This window comes from Corapipo altera, unplaced genomic scaffold, assembly GCF_003945725.1.
Source record: "Corapipo altera isolate COAL_440 unplaced genomic scaffold, ASM394572v1 239, whole genome shotgun sequence".
In the NCBI taxonomy this organism is placed as follows: Eukaryota; Metazoa; Chordata; class Aves; order Passeriformes; family Pipridae; genus Corapipo; species Corapipo altera.
This window is the reverse complement of record NW_020884938.1, coordinates 2,280,616-2,293,745: the sequence shown is the minus strand read 5'-3', so window position 1 is coordinate 2,293,745 and position 13,130 is coordinate 2,280,616. Positions and strand designations below refer to the sequence as shown.

The window sequence follows — 13,130 nt, the reverse complement described above, 5'->3', positions numbered from 1 at the left end:
AAATTGAGGAGCTGCTGTTCTTTACTTCAGGAGAGAACCAATTCACAGACCTCATTTGAGCCAAACTCAGCCCTGTCCTTCACACCAACTTATTTCCAAAGCCTAAAGCTCTGTTAGAAACTGTAAATCTGTGCATTAGCAACATCTCAGCAAACTCTACCTTCCACTCTGTCTTTTCTGACCGAAGATAAAGAGAAAGCACAAAGAAAAATAGACCTTCCTATATAATGTCTCAGGAAGAAATCACTGAGGATGATAGAGAAGACTCCTAGAACCAGTAAAATAAGTTTCTCACACCACAATGCACTCATTAAAAAAAAACAAAACAACTTCATATTGTACTTCATAAAGACTGCAGAGATGTCCCATTTCCACACAGAACTCTTGGAGTTGAGGGGATTATTCTCCACGAGGCAAAGCCAGCAATTTTCTGGGATAGCTCCTCACCTATAAAATAAAGAATTATTTGCTGGCACGGCTTTTGTTCAAGGGGCAGCCAAAGCTGGTACAGAACTGTGTAAATTCTTGCTAAAGCATTAATTAAATGACCATTTCCATAACTGTTGGCTGAGAAAAAGCTCTCAACAGTAGTTTCCATTATTACCAATTCTTTCTGCAGTCATTACCCCCTCCCTGTGACAGCCCCGAGGGCAAAAAGTGGGTCAAATCATCCTGCACCATTCCTCAATTCCCAAAATACATTCAAGGGTAATTTAGTATTTGGGGAAAGCACCATCAATGTAAAAATAACTAATGAAGACAGCCTTGCAAATTAAAAGCAACGTTTCCAGCTGTGATCATCATCAGATAAACTTTATACATCATTTCAGAGGGGTCATTTCTGGAACTGATACAAAATTTATGGACAGTTCATAAATATGGAAAGAAAACAAGGACAGCCACACTTAACTTCAATTGTCTTTCTTTTCCAGTAAGTTAAATAAGCAATTATTCATTTAGGAACAATGAAAGATCTGTTCAAGAGTTTCAAAATCAATGCCATACTGTAACACAACAAAAGAGCATGTGACAGTATTTCATATTTCAGATTAAACAAGATTAATTCAGATTTTAAAGCAAACTGAATCCAGCTCCTGAGGAACTATTAGGAAAATTAAACTGTGTTTGTGTTGAAGCTGGGGAGAAGGTTACTCAACACTTAGTTTCATTAACATGGTCACTGAGAAAAGAAACTCTTGAGTTCTGTTTAAACAGATTTTCAGCTCAGTGAATCTGAGCTAAACTTTAGCCAGGACCTCTCCTGTTTCTGGGCAATTTAATTTTCTGCTCCTGAAATGATAATTACTGCAACAAAGCCAGAAGACCTGTACTTACAACTCAGTAATCTACACAACATGGGCTGCTGACCCAGCAGAGTTAAATATTCCCTAGAAACATTTAATTAATTTTTTTGGTAATAAATATAATGAACTGGCTCCTTATACCAAACTCACTGGTCTAAGGTACCTGGAAGTGTCACTCTTAAATATTATGGTGAGAGATCACATTTTATGGCCTTCCTTGTCCCATAATTTGACAAGCAAAGACAGAAATGGTTTTTGTTGTTGTTTTTCTGTTTGGTTGGGTTTTTTAAACATAGCCAGTGCATTTAAACCTACTTTAATGCAACTGAAATATCTAAAGCTCTCAGAGTGGTGCTTTAAAAGAGGCATATGAGATCCAGGTTAGGCAAGAGAGAAGGTGAAAGTTTTCCTTTGCTTCTCGAAGGTTTCACAAATCTCATTAAGGGTTAGAACAGAAAGCACAGCAGAGCAGCCAGTCTGCCTGATGATTTTCACAGATCTGGGAACACATTATGTGCCCAAACACACAAATCACTCAAATGCAGAATCTCTGAATGTGAAATAAGTGCTTAATTTGGTGAACTAACCTCAGGAAGACTTGGGGTTTTTATTTTTACCCTTCTCCGGCTTTTCAGGAAAAGGAAAGCTTTTTATACCATTTAATGCCATTTGCAATTAATGCTTGACTGAAGTACAAGTAGGTCAGCCATGTGCTCTCCAACCTAAATGGGACTGAAGTTCAAGGAAAGTGGGACAGGAGGCCCCACGAGCCGACAGTTACCATCACCACTGTATTTCTGCAGCTAATAAATGTGCCATCACTGATTGCAGAGCACTCAAACAGCTGGAACCTGCACACTGGCAAGAGCCAAAAGGCAGAAAAAAATAAAAGAAAGGGAGATAATCCCAAGTTCAGTTTAGTGCCCTCTCGAGAGCAGAGTCTGAAAAACCCCACTGTTGAAAATTTAAGTATGCAAGACTATTTTTAATATATATATATGGTCCAAGGTGTTAGTAAAAGCAGTAATACAAACTGCCTTTTCTTCGAGTAACTTCAGCATTTTAAATGGTTACACAAGGATTCTCAAAACCGGGATCAACTGCTACTAGAGGTAGAACTAAACACCTTTTTTGCTTCCTGAATTTAATTTATGTGTGACAGTCACAACAGCTGAAGAGAGCAGGCCCAAATAGCTCCAGAACAGAGCGATCACATTTCTTAGAGCCATTTAATTTATCGCAAATCACTCTACACGTGGCAATCAGAGTGAAAAACTGCACAACGTGAGACTCCACAAAGTCTGGGGTCACTGCATTCTAATGCAGCATCACCTGGTAAATGAAAATAAAATTCAGTTGGTATTTTTGCACGATGCAAAAATAAAATGCAATCAAATCATCCTGGGATTACAATCTCAAACTTGCACACACTCAAAAGGAACGGCTTCAGTCAGGCTTCTAACGTGCACATAAACCATTTATATGGGGTTCATATACCACAAACACGTAAAAACAGCCACTACAGAGTTTCTGTGCCACCAGCCTAAAAAAGAAAAGGGCTGATGAGTTCAACAGCTGCAAGATGAAAGCTTCAATTACGCAGAAATACCTTAAAAGTTGAATTGAAAATAAGATTTCTGCTTCCCCAAGAATAAGAAAACCAAGTCATGTGCTTGCTCAGTGAATAATAAATTCCACATTTCACTGTCTTTATCATATCAGTGGAAAGAATAAAATAGATATGTAAGATCTTGAAGTATTCAGGAAAAGAAGGCTTAGACAAATAAAGAAGAAAATGAATGACAGCAAAGAAAACATGATAAAAATGGCCCATAAAAAAAAGGATGTTATTTATAATATTTACAAGCCACATATACAGATATTTTTCATAATCATGTCACAGTTCAAGCCAAGAACATTTCAGCTGAGAAGAGGCATTTTTCATTTCTGATTCTGAAGGCTTAAAGATTTAATGGAGCCATCTGATATGAACATAACCAGAAAGAGCAGGCCTGCCCCTAGAAAATCTCCTAAAGCTCAGAGCACACAAAAGCACAAAATTCAAAAGTATTTTTAAAATATTCTTTGGAGTATTTACTGAGCCTATTTCAGAACATGGAAAATGTTCCTTCTTAGGTGTTTCAGGCATAAGCATAATTTAAAAAAGGAACACTGAATGATGCATCAGTTACCCCAAAAAATGAAAATAGGTATTACACTCAAAACAGTTGTATTTTACCACATCTAAAAAGTTGCATTAGTAAAATGTGCTCTATAGAGTATTCAAGAGTTAAATAACCTTAAGTTGACTCCTTCAACAATGTGCATTTATTCTGTACCTTGTAATTTACGAAACTGAAAATGAAATGTCCAACTCTCGACACCTTCAAACGAATTGCCTCCCTTTTCCCCTCATAAAATTTGAATATTCAGTATATTTCATAGGAAGAGAAAATGTTTTATTACCTAGTTTATACTTGTCATAACCAATTTGCAAACAAAGAAGGCTGATGTTTATTGATCCTGTCATGGACTGGGAACACTTTGGCACTGGAAACTTTTGGTTGCATTTGAGTCTGACAATCCACGAGCTTCACCTGTGACAGAGCACAGTCCACCAGGAAAAATCCAATTCAATCAAAAATTATTCCATCGGGAAAAATCCCCCCATCCACAGAAAATACAGGTCAGATCTGTTTGCATTTCTGATGGCAGACTTTAATTGGGAAGTCACCACAGTAACTGTTCCATCCCCGTGTAACTACCTGCTTCTTATCATACCACCATATTTTTACTGTCACATAAAAGAGGTCTGTCCTCTTTATTGCCCCCTCAGCACTTGCATTATCCTCTCATTACACTCACACAATTATTAACTCTGCAATTATCTGACCTTGTGCTTAATGCTGCTCTGAGAGCAGGAGGAATCCAGTGCTGCAACTCCCAATCCCAGCAAGGATCAAGGCCCAAGTGCATTCCAAAAGAAAGGAGGGGAGGGGAGCAGAGGGACAGGGAAAAAAGGGAAAAGGGGGAAAAAAAGGAATAGGGGGAAGGAGAGGGGGGAAGAAAGGGGGGGAGAAAGAGGGGGGGGAAAGAGGGGGGGGAAAGAGGGGGGGGAAAGAGGGGGGAAAAGGGAAAGGAGAGGGACGAAAGGAGAAGACCTCCTCCTAATTTCAGACACAAAGTAATCGGAATAAAATCATACAGAAAGGGTTCTTTTAGCAAAACACTTCTGGCTCAAGGGGCCCAAGACAAAGCCAGCACTTTTGCCTGTAAGACAAAGGCACGGAGAGCTTATCCCAAATTCCCAAAATCTCTAAAATCACCTTTACCAGTCCTCTAGTCAGGGTATTTCAATAGGAATATTCCAAGAATATATTCAGCAATTTCAGGATCTGGATGTAAGTTACTAAGTGAATCTTCAGCAGTGTAACACAGATAATCAGGAATTCTGTATCAAGTCTGAAATTCTAGGAAACATCAGAAGAAATTCAATAACAAATTGTGAAGTGAATTTTCAAGCAGGCAACTTCTTGAATATTTAAGCTTTAGATAAAACTTCCAGTTATTCCATTTTCATTTGATGCATTTGAAGTGTGTGTCAAATCCCTACCTGTACTTCTCTTTCACCCAAAATGATTTTTACTTAAACCAGAAAAATAACTGGGAAACAAGATATAAAAGTGTCTTTTTAAGCTTATGTAGTTACATTTCCAGCACCTCTTTCAGTTTTCACAGCTACACAAAGCAGTGAAGCACTTGAAATTGGGTGATGGTGGATAAATGGAAGACAGGATTTACATTCCATCTTTTTTGGGGGCAGATACTACAGATAGACTGAGATTTTTCACAGTACTCCAAATTTAAAACTTGCATCCTGATTCTGATGTAAATGCTTAGGCACAATATTTTTTAATCTTAAGCTTTTAATGTTAAATTTAAATTTGTTTCACCGTAAATTAATTTTTAAAAATCTATTAAATTAAATTAGATTTTAAAATTAAGTTTAAATTAAAAAAATTCTTTGCACATTCCAATAATTTTCATGAGCCACTTCAGCTGCATAACTAAAGCAGCTCCAATTTAATTCATTCTGGAAGGCACTGCAGAGATTCCTGGAGGATTGCAACAGGAGCTGACCAAGCAATTTAACAATAGCAGGAGTCTTAAATGGCTTATTCCTCCCCATTTGCAGGGTTGAACAGTGCACAAGCCAACTGCTATTGCACGGCAGAGAGTGTTTCACAAGATTTTTATTAAAGCTTTCTTTCTGAGATCACATAACTTTGTTCTCTGACTATTCACTGCAATAAGAAAATCCAAGGATTCACGTGGCACATTTTCCCTTGGCAAACTCAAAACACATTTTGGGAAGTGTATTTATAAAATCTTCAGCTTTTCATGGTATTTTTTTCCTACCTTGTCAACTGCATTCCAGTGAGTATCCTACCCAAATTAGATACTTGACACATCCCTGAAAATTTATAACGTTTTTATGGGATTTTTTAACTCCAAAACTGAACTACCAACGTCATTCACAACTCAGATAAACAATATCAAAAGGTATTATACTGGGACAGCGTTATTCACCCAAAAAATGTAGTATTTTATGCATATTTATGAAATAAACACGGGAAGCACAAAAAAAACCCATAAAATGAGCACAATGAAAATACCTTTAGATGTGCTGGAAAACATGAAAACCTGCTCATCTCCTTCCATATTTCCCTGCTTTGCAGTGAAACCCCTTTTAGCAAAAAACCTGCTAAAATGATTACTGCAAACCCAGTAATTTTGTTCAGCAGCACATTCATTACATGCTAAATTTAGCCCCATTTTGCCTTAATTACAATTACACAAAATGTCTCTGCAATACCTAAGAACAAGTAGGAACAAAGGTGCTTCCTATGTGGCCTCTTTGGCAGGAGAGGGGAGGAGGGATAAAGGGGAATCTCCTGTCCCAGTTTTAGTTCCTCCACAATGAAAAAGCCCAGATAACTGGAGAATACATCGTATTTTATCAGCCTGATCAAAGCCTAAGGCCAAGAAATCTATAGGTTGTCTTGCAGAACCCAAAATAAATTCAGGATCAAGGCATGGTATTTGCTTTATCTCTTTGTGTTTATCAGTTACTGGACTTGACAATGATCAACATTTGCACCACGCAGATTTTATTCATGATACTCACACCCACCCACAGGATTTACATTCTACCAGGAATTATGGAATAGCCACTAAACCCAGTGCTAAAAATACAGTTATTTGATACAGACTAAACCCACATGTTGCTCTCTGATACAGGGACACTACAAGCAAAGCAGCTGCTTTTATACTACTTTGGACAAAGGATTTCTTGGTCAAATTCAAACCAATTTTAAGATCAAATATAATTTCAAATAATTTTTTTAGGTTCACCTGCAGATCCTTTAAAACTACGTGGACTGTCTTTTAATCTCCTCAAATTTGTGTTTACGAAGATAAATAATAAATTGGGTCCCACCTCAATAACAGACAAGACATTCATGATATCCAGTGAAGGGAGCAATTAAACAAAGAACAGCACAAAATGTCCTGCAACAGTGTTCTGTCTGCTCAAATGTTCTCTGTTGGCCAATCTGAGCACCTGCTTCAAAAAAAAACCCCATCAGGTGGAATAGTACTTTACTGAGAAAAGCCAAGAAAGCAGATCGAGCTTGGAAAAGTAACAGAAGAATCCAGTTAATTCTACTTCTAGAATTCCACTAATTCTAAAAAAAAAAGTGTGGGGAAAAAAAGGAAAAAAGGAAGGAAGAAAAAAGAAAAACCAAACCCAAACAGGTTACAATTAGTAGCTTTTCCAGTCTACAAAATAACGTGGGTTTTGTGTAGATCTAGATTTTACCCTGTGAGGGGGAAAAAAAAAGGGGGGGAGGGAAAATAATAACATTCTAAAAACACACTTGATTTTTATTTTTTCCACAAATTTTGAAAGCTACATATTGAACTGGAATTCAAAGCTATTTCTTCAAAACTTGGTTTAACGACACTGTGCTACCAGATTAATTTAAACATTCTGCTTGGAGGTTCAAAACATTATTTAACACTCAATTTTTTTCTATAAAAACAGTATTTCACTACATAAGAATAATTATCAGCATTATACCTTAGAAACATGTACAAGTGAGTATTCTAAAAGTTAAAAGACAAGGGCTTCTGGCTCCTTTCTACTTGGAACTTGTAGAGTGAAACCATCACAAACTTTAAAAACGCTTTCAACTGTCTTCTGGTCCCTCCACACTAAAATATTTTAAGTAAAAATTCAAGAAAAAACCAGCAAGCTCACCTTTAAATTTATGAATTGATTATTATCTATTTATTATCTATCTTATTATCTATTCACCCGTGCATTTAAAATTGGTAAAAATCAAGGACCATAAATTAAAGCACATCTTCAATTTGCTCAACTGTAAAGTTTGAGGGTACAGCCTCGAGTCAGTAAGTTGTATTTGAGCAGCTCATGTAGCACAACTTCAGCTGCCAGGAAGAGCAACAGTTCATGTATAAATTGTATTTATACACACTCCATTTTCCTTACTTTATTTCATCCTGATTATCACTGGCGAGTAGAAGTCGCGCAAACAAACAAACTTCCAGCTGGTTTAACAAGTTACAAGACGTTTTGCTAACACAAGGAAAAAGCAAGTGCACAGACAACACACAAAGTCTGAGACCCTGAAAAGACAGGCAAAAAGGTATTTTCATTGTTAATGTGCAAGCACACAAGTAAGAGATTAAATTTTTGCCTTCGGGAACAAAAATCCAGCCCGTTTAATACCACTGAAATTCACTGCACGTGTCCCATGAGTGAAGAGTTTGTGTGGGGTTATAATGGAGGTGGAGAGGACTAAGTGGCCAAGAAAGGAGTGGTGACACTTCTGCAATAATATCTGAAATATTAGCTGCTTTAAGGAACACTGGCACTCCCCAGACATTCTGGAACATCTTCCAGCAGCTCTAACTGGTATCTCACAGGGAGCACCAATACACACCCGACAACACAGAGCTCTCAGCTGCTCCTGCAGCTGCTGCTGCTTGAAGGAAGATGTCACGTTATCATGGAGCCCTTTGCTCCCACTGGTGGGTGTTCCATGCTTCCCTTTCCCAGCTCTGACACCCGTGTGGAATTTAACATCCAATCCAGTGACGACGTCCTAACACCGCGTTCGACACGAAGGCATCCAACCTGTTATCAACATTATCACAGATTTACCATTTCTCCCAACAAGAAAGCAGCACTGCTCCACTCAGCAGGGATCCAGGGATCTGCCAATTTGCCAGGAAAGCCTCTATTAAGGCAGAGGATGGGAGCCATACGTCAAACTGCAGAGATGTCCTGTTTGTCCCATGACTCATGGCAGCCCATTTATTGAAATCTGTACTACACATCACAGGGCACATGAAGCATACTCACCCTGCACCCCTTATTTAACCTGTTAAGTCAGAAATTAGGAAAACAACAAACACACAAGCTTGTTATATTCTTTGTCATATTCTTTTCACTTCATAGTCTGCATCTATGTCACCTCTATAAGTTTTATGTCAAGAGATTACATAAAATGCAGCCTTTGTTGCAGTAAAACTGCTTGGAAGAAGTATTTAATAATATGATTTGACAGACTGTTCTTGTCCCCACCATTTTTGCTGTTGTATTGTACTCTGGTTTGTCATTCACTGGCTTAGAGTATGTGATAAAAGGCACAGAAGGTTGTTTAAAATATTTGGTCTGGAGATGCCTTGGAATTAATTCTTAACTCAAAGCAGAGTCCAAAAAAGGGTTAACAACTTGCATTGACCCAGAGCCAAACAATGCAAGATACCGGTTTCCATTATTACCAAAATATTTACAATACCTTCTGTACACCAGAGCAGCTTTTAAATATTTGCATGTTCTAAAAAGTTGAACCAAACCACGTTATTTGAAGCCTGAGAGACGTCTTCTTTTTGCTTCAGAGCCCATTACTGTGCAGGGTTGCAACAGCCAGGCCACTTCTACTCCTATTTACTAATTAGGGCTGGTACTTTCTCAAATATTGACACATCCTGTCCACCGAGGATCACAGGACTCTACCCACACACACCAGCTCAGCAGAATCACCCACACTCCAAGGACCAACCTTATCAGAGAAATCTGGACTGTTCACTTCCCCAGAAAAAGGTACCTTGGATAACATATAAAGGAACAACATTAAAGTCTCATGACACAACTGTAGATCCCAGAATACAACAGAATTTACCATCAGCTCCAGGTTATTCCTCTCAAACCCAGTGGGTCAATCAGCCAGGTAACATTCATATTAAATATGTCATTTATTCAACCACAGACTCAGGATCCTTAAGTGGGTTTATCTCGGTACAGTTACATCACAGTTATTTCCTGCTTTCTTCCTTTTCATCTCCTGGGAACAATCCATCATTACATTAAGTCAAGCCAAAAATCAGTAACTGGGGTTAGGTTGAAAGGAACAATGTCACTTCTTGAAGTTCTGGGCATTAAGACAGAACTGGAATTAAATCCTGTGTTGCAAAGAAGTTGTTAATCTCACAGACTGGTCTTCAGTTCAAGCATTAGAGACTTCATTCCAGGCAACAAGTAAGTCATTAAATCTTGGTATTTTTTAAAAAAGCAGACATTCCAAGAACCAAAAAGACACTAATGTATCAGCTTACATGCATGTTTAAACAACTCTATTAAAGAAAAAAAAACCCAACCAACCCTTCCATCTGCATCTACCATTCTTCTGGCTCACTGGATGAGAAGATGCACTTTTTCCAGGACCTGCTACTCCCACAGTGAGAAAACCATTCACCAACTCAGAAACAGAAAGCTCAGTTAGCTACTTTTACTAGCTTTTCACCTTTTTTTTTTAATTACCATTTAGCTACTTTGTATTACTCCCACAGAATCATACAAGCAGAGGCAATTTTTGACTGGCAGCAGCACTGCTAAGCATTTTATCCTCTTCCAGTTCCTGCAACAAGCACAGGAATTTCTTGTACCACTTCAAGTTGCAGGAGCCTTCAGCTCATTTTAAGCACAGCCAGGGAAGCACAGAATGGACAGATGGACATCTTTAAGCAAGTGGTTCACTCAGCTCTAGAGGAGGAGAAGGCACCCATATGTTGGATAGACAGACCATGAGAACAAAACTTCTCATGCCTAACCCTGAATCATCCAAACACGTCAAAGAACAGGTTCAAAGTACTGATTTTCAGACCAACATTCAAGTGCCTTGACACAACAGAAGAAAGCAGACATCTACCCATCAGAAGAAATACATCATCTGGGTGTTTTCTGAAGGTATTGTTTAAAAACACTCGTAGATCACAACCACCACAGTCAGAAAGCCACCTCGCTATGATGGTACTTCAAAGGCATAAAAAAGAACAAGCAGAAATATATACATATTACCACATATTACCCAATATACCACAAAGTAAAATCAAGCTTTTCTTGCAGAGATGACCTGTGGAATGGAGCTTTCTCATTACCCTGTGACAGTTTAAAACAAAAAGTGAAAGAACACTTAAGGCCATCCACACAGACCCACACAGCAAACACCAAGCCCAGCAATCATAAATGCCATCTAATTTGTCAGCTCAGTATTAATTACTGCACCCACTTGCAGCACACCCTCTTTAAAATGAGAGAAAAAAATCAATAAAAAAAAATCCCAAACAGTTTTGCCTATTAACCCTTAATAAACTGTTTAATCACTTGTGCTTTCTTTCAACACTGATATTGTTGCTCGATGTGTGGTACACAGTTCAAACCCCAGGGCAGTTTTTAATGTTTATTCTGCTGTGGCACTGCACAACACGCAGACCTGAGCCAAAAAAAAATCGACCCCAGATCTGTAAATTACTTCCCTGGACACAGAACAGCAGCTGCACTCCTGCTCACCATACCCAAGCTGTGGTACATTATGATCAGAGACCTCCAAAATGATGCTGCACTCTGCTAAACAGACACACACACACTACTTTTTACAGCCATAACTGGAAGAATATAACTATTACCTTTGAAGGCAAAATGCAAGTTTGGCAAAACACCATTTCAGGCAGGTACGGGTACAGAAGAGTCAGCACAGTAGCCCTCAGTGTTAATAACCTTAATAGTGAAGAATGCAATTAAGGAGCTTTGCCCATCTGAAATACAGCTGGCAAACCGTTTGAGGTGCCTCTCACCTTTAAGTCGTCATGTCCTGTGTGTCCCCCCTGCCCAAGCAAGTAACAAAGCAGTGTTTTTCTATCAGTCTCCTGTCACAGACACACGAGAATGATCCTTTTGTTGCACTAAACCCCAGTTGTTTACATAATGCAGTCTTCACTATGACTATATGTAATGCACTATCATTGTTTTAACTTTTAAAAGCAGTGGGAAGGTTTTGTCTTTAGAAAAGTGCTGAACAAATGCTGGAGTTAGATCCCAATTAGCAGAAGGGGATCCTCCCCCCACAAGAGCAAGAAAACAGTCTCATGGCAACCTTTTAAGAAGTCTTTTGGAGGCTGTGGAACACAACAGAAGAAAACAAAAGTAACACATCCAAAGGCTCGTTTTTCACCCCAGTCTGGGTCAGGTGGAAAGGATCAAACTTAAACAAACAGGTGCAGCGGTGCACTAGTTTTAAATTATCCTCACTATTTAATAAGTAATCTGACGGTTCAAAACTGCAAGGTTACATTTAGTTTCCAAAGGTTCAGCTTGCAAAGGGCAGCACTGCATCTTCCTGGCTTCCTTTGCTGAGAGGGCAAAAGGGTGAAGGCTCAGAAGGATGAATCTCTCAGAAGAGTGAATCTCTCAGCTCCTGAGTCAGCCCAGCCCGGGACAGGCAGGCAGCTGGTACAGACCCACACAGCCAGCACAGTACAGACCCTGTCCTTCCCCGACCAGGTAGCCCCGCCGCACATAAAGGGATGTCTGTCTCTCACATAGTTTCGGGAGATGAGGAGATTCTTTCCACGAGCCAAAAAAGGGAAAGTCCAGAAAGAAGGCGGCAACGGCAAGCCCACGAAGCCTGGCTTAGCTGGACACTGAGAGGGGTGTGAGTCGCTTGAAACATCACTGTCCCCCCTGCAAACACCTCCCACCAGCCCAGCACCCTCACCTGCCAATGGGGGATTTCACCACCCAGGGATTTCACCGCCGGCAGGAAAAACCCACCCGCCCGAGTGTAGGGGCTCCATCCTCGCCCTCTCTCCCTGCGCCCCCCTCCCAACGCCAGCGCCGTCCGAGGGGGTCACTAAACTTCGGCGAGCGCCGAGCTCTGCCCTCCTACAGGAACCGAGCCAGTGTCGTCATCCCCGGCCGGCCCCAGCCCTGCCCTTGCCCGCCGTGCAAGGAGAGCTTCACCTTCCCCGCGCCCTCCGCACGGGCAGTGCCGACCCCGCCGCCGGCCCCGCCGCGAGGTCCCCGGGGCTTCTCGCCCGGCCCGGCGCGGCCCGACCGGACCCACCGCCCGCCGTGGATCGCAACCCCGGCCTGCGCCTCTCGACAAGGCTCCAGCCTCACCTGCAGCGCCGGGAGCCGCCTGTTCGCTGTGCCCGGCGGGGGTCGCGGGGTGTAGGGGGGTGTGACCAGATGGGGAGAGCGCGGCGGACGCGGCCGGGCCCCAGCGCTGCGCTCCGGCCCCGCTCCCGCTCCGCTTCGATCCGCTCCGCTCGGCGCCGCCGCCGCGACTGCCGCCCCCGCCCGCCCCGCGCCGCCGCGCCCCGCCCCGCCGCCGTCCCATTGGCTGAGCGCCCTCGGCGCCGGGGCGCCCATTGGCTCTCTGCGGCTGTCAATCAACG

General features: G+C 41.0%; 1 protein-coding gene across 6 annotated transcripts in view; it reads right to left on the bottom strand.

The window, feature by feature from the left end:
* Window positions 1–13,006, bottom strand: part of PACSIN2 (protein kinase C and casein kinase substrate in neurons 2) — a 41,471-nt gene extending 28,465 nt beyond the window's left edge. For 2 of the 6 annotated variants that reach the window (XM_027660735.1, XM_027660734.1), the window contains exon 1: window positions 12,853–13,004. The gene's annotated coding sequence lies outside the window, so the exon portion shown is untranslated. Of the gene's footprint in view, window positions 1–6,804; window positions 6,829–12,852 lie in introns of those variants that run through there. The other 4 variants (XM_027660733.1, XM_027660731.1, XM_027660737.1 and 1 more) reach the window with 4 other exon arrangements.
* Between the last annotated feature and the right edge of the window lie 124 nt (window positions 13,007–13,130).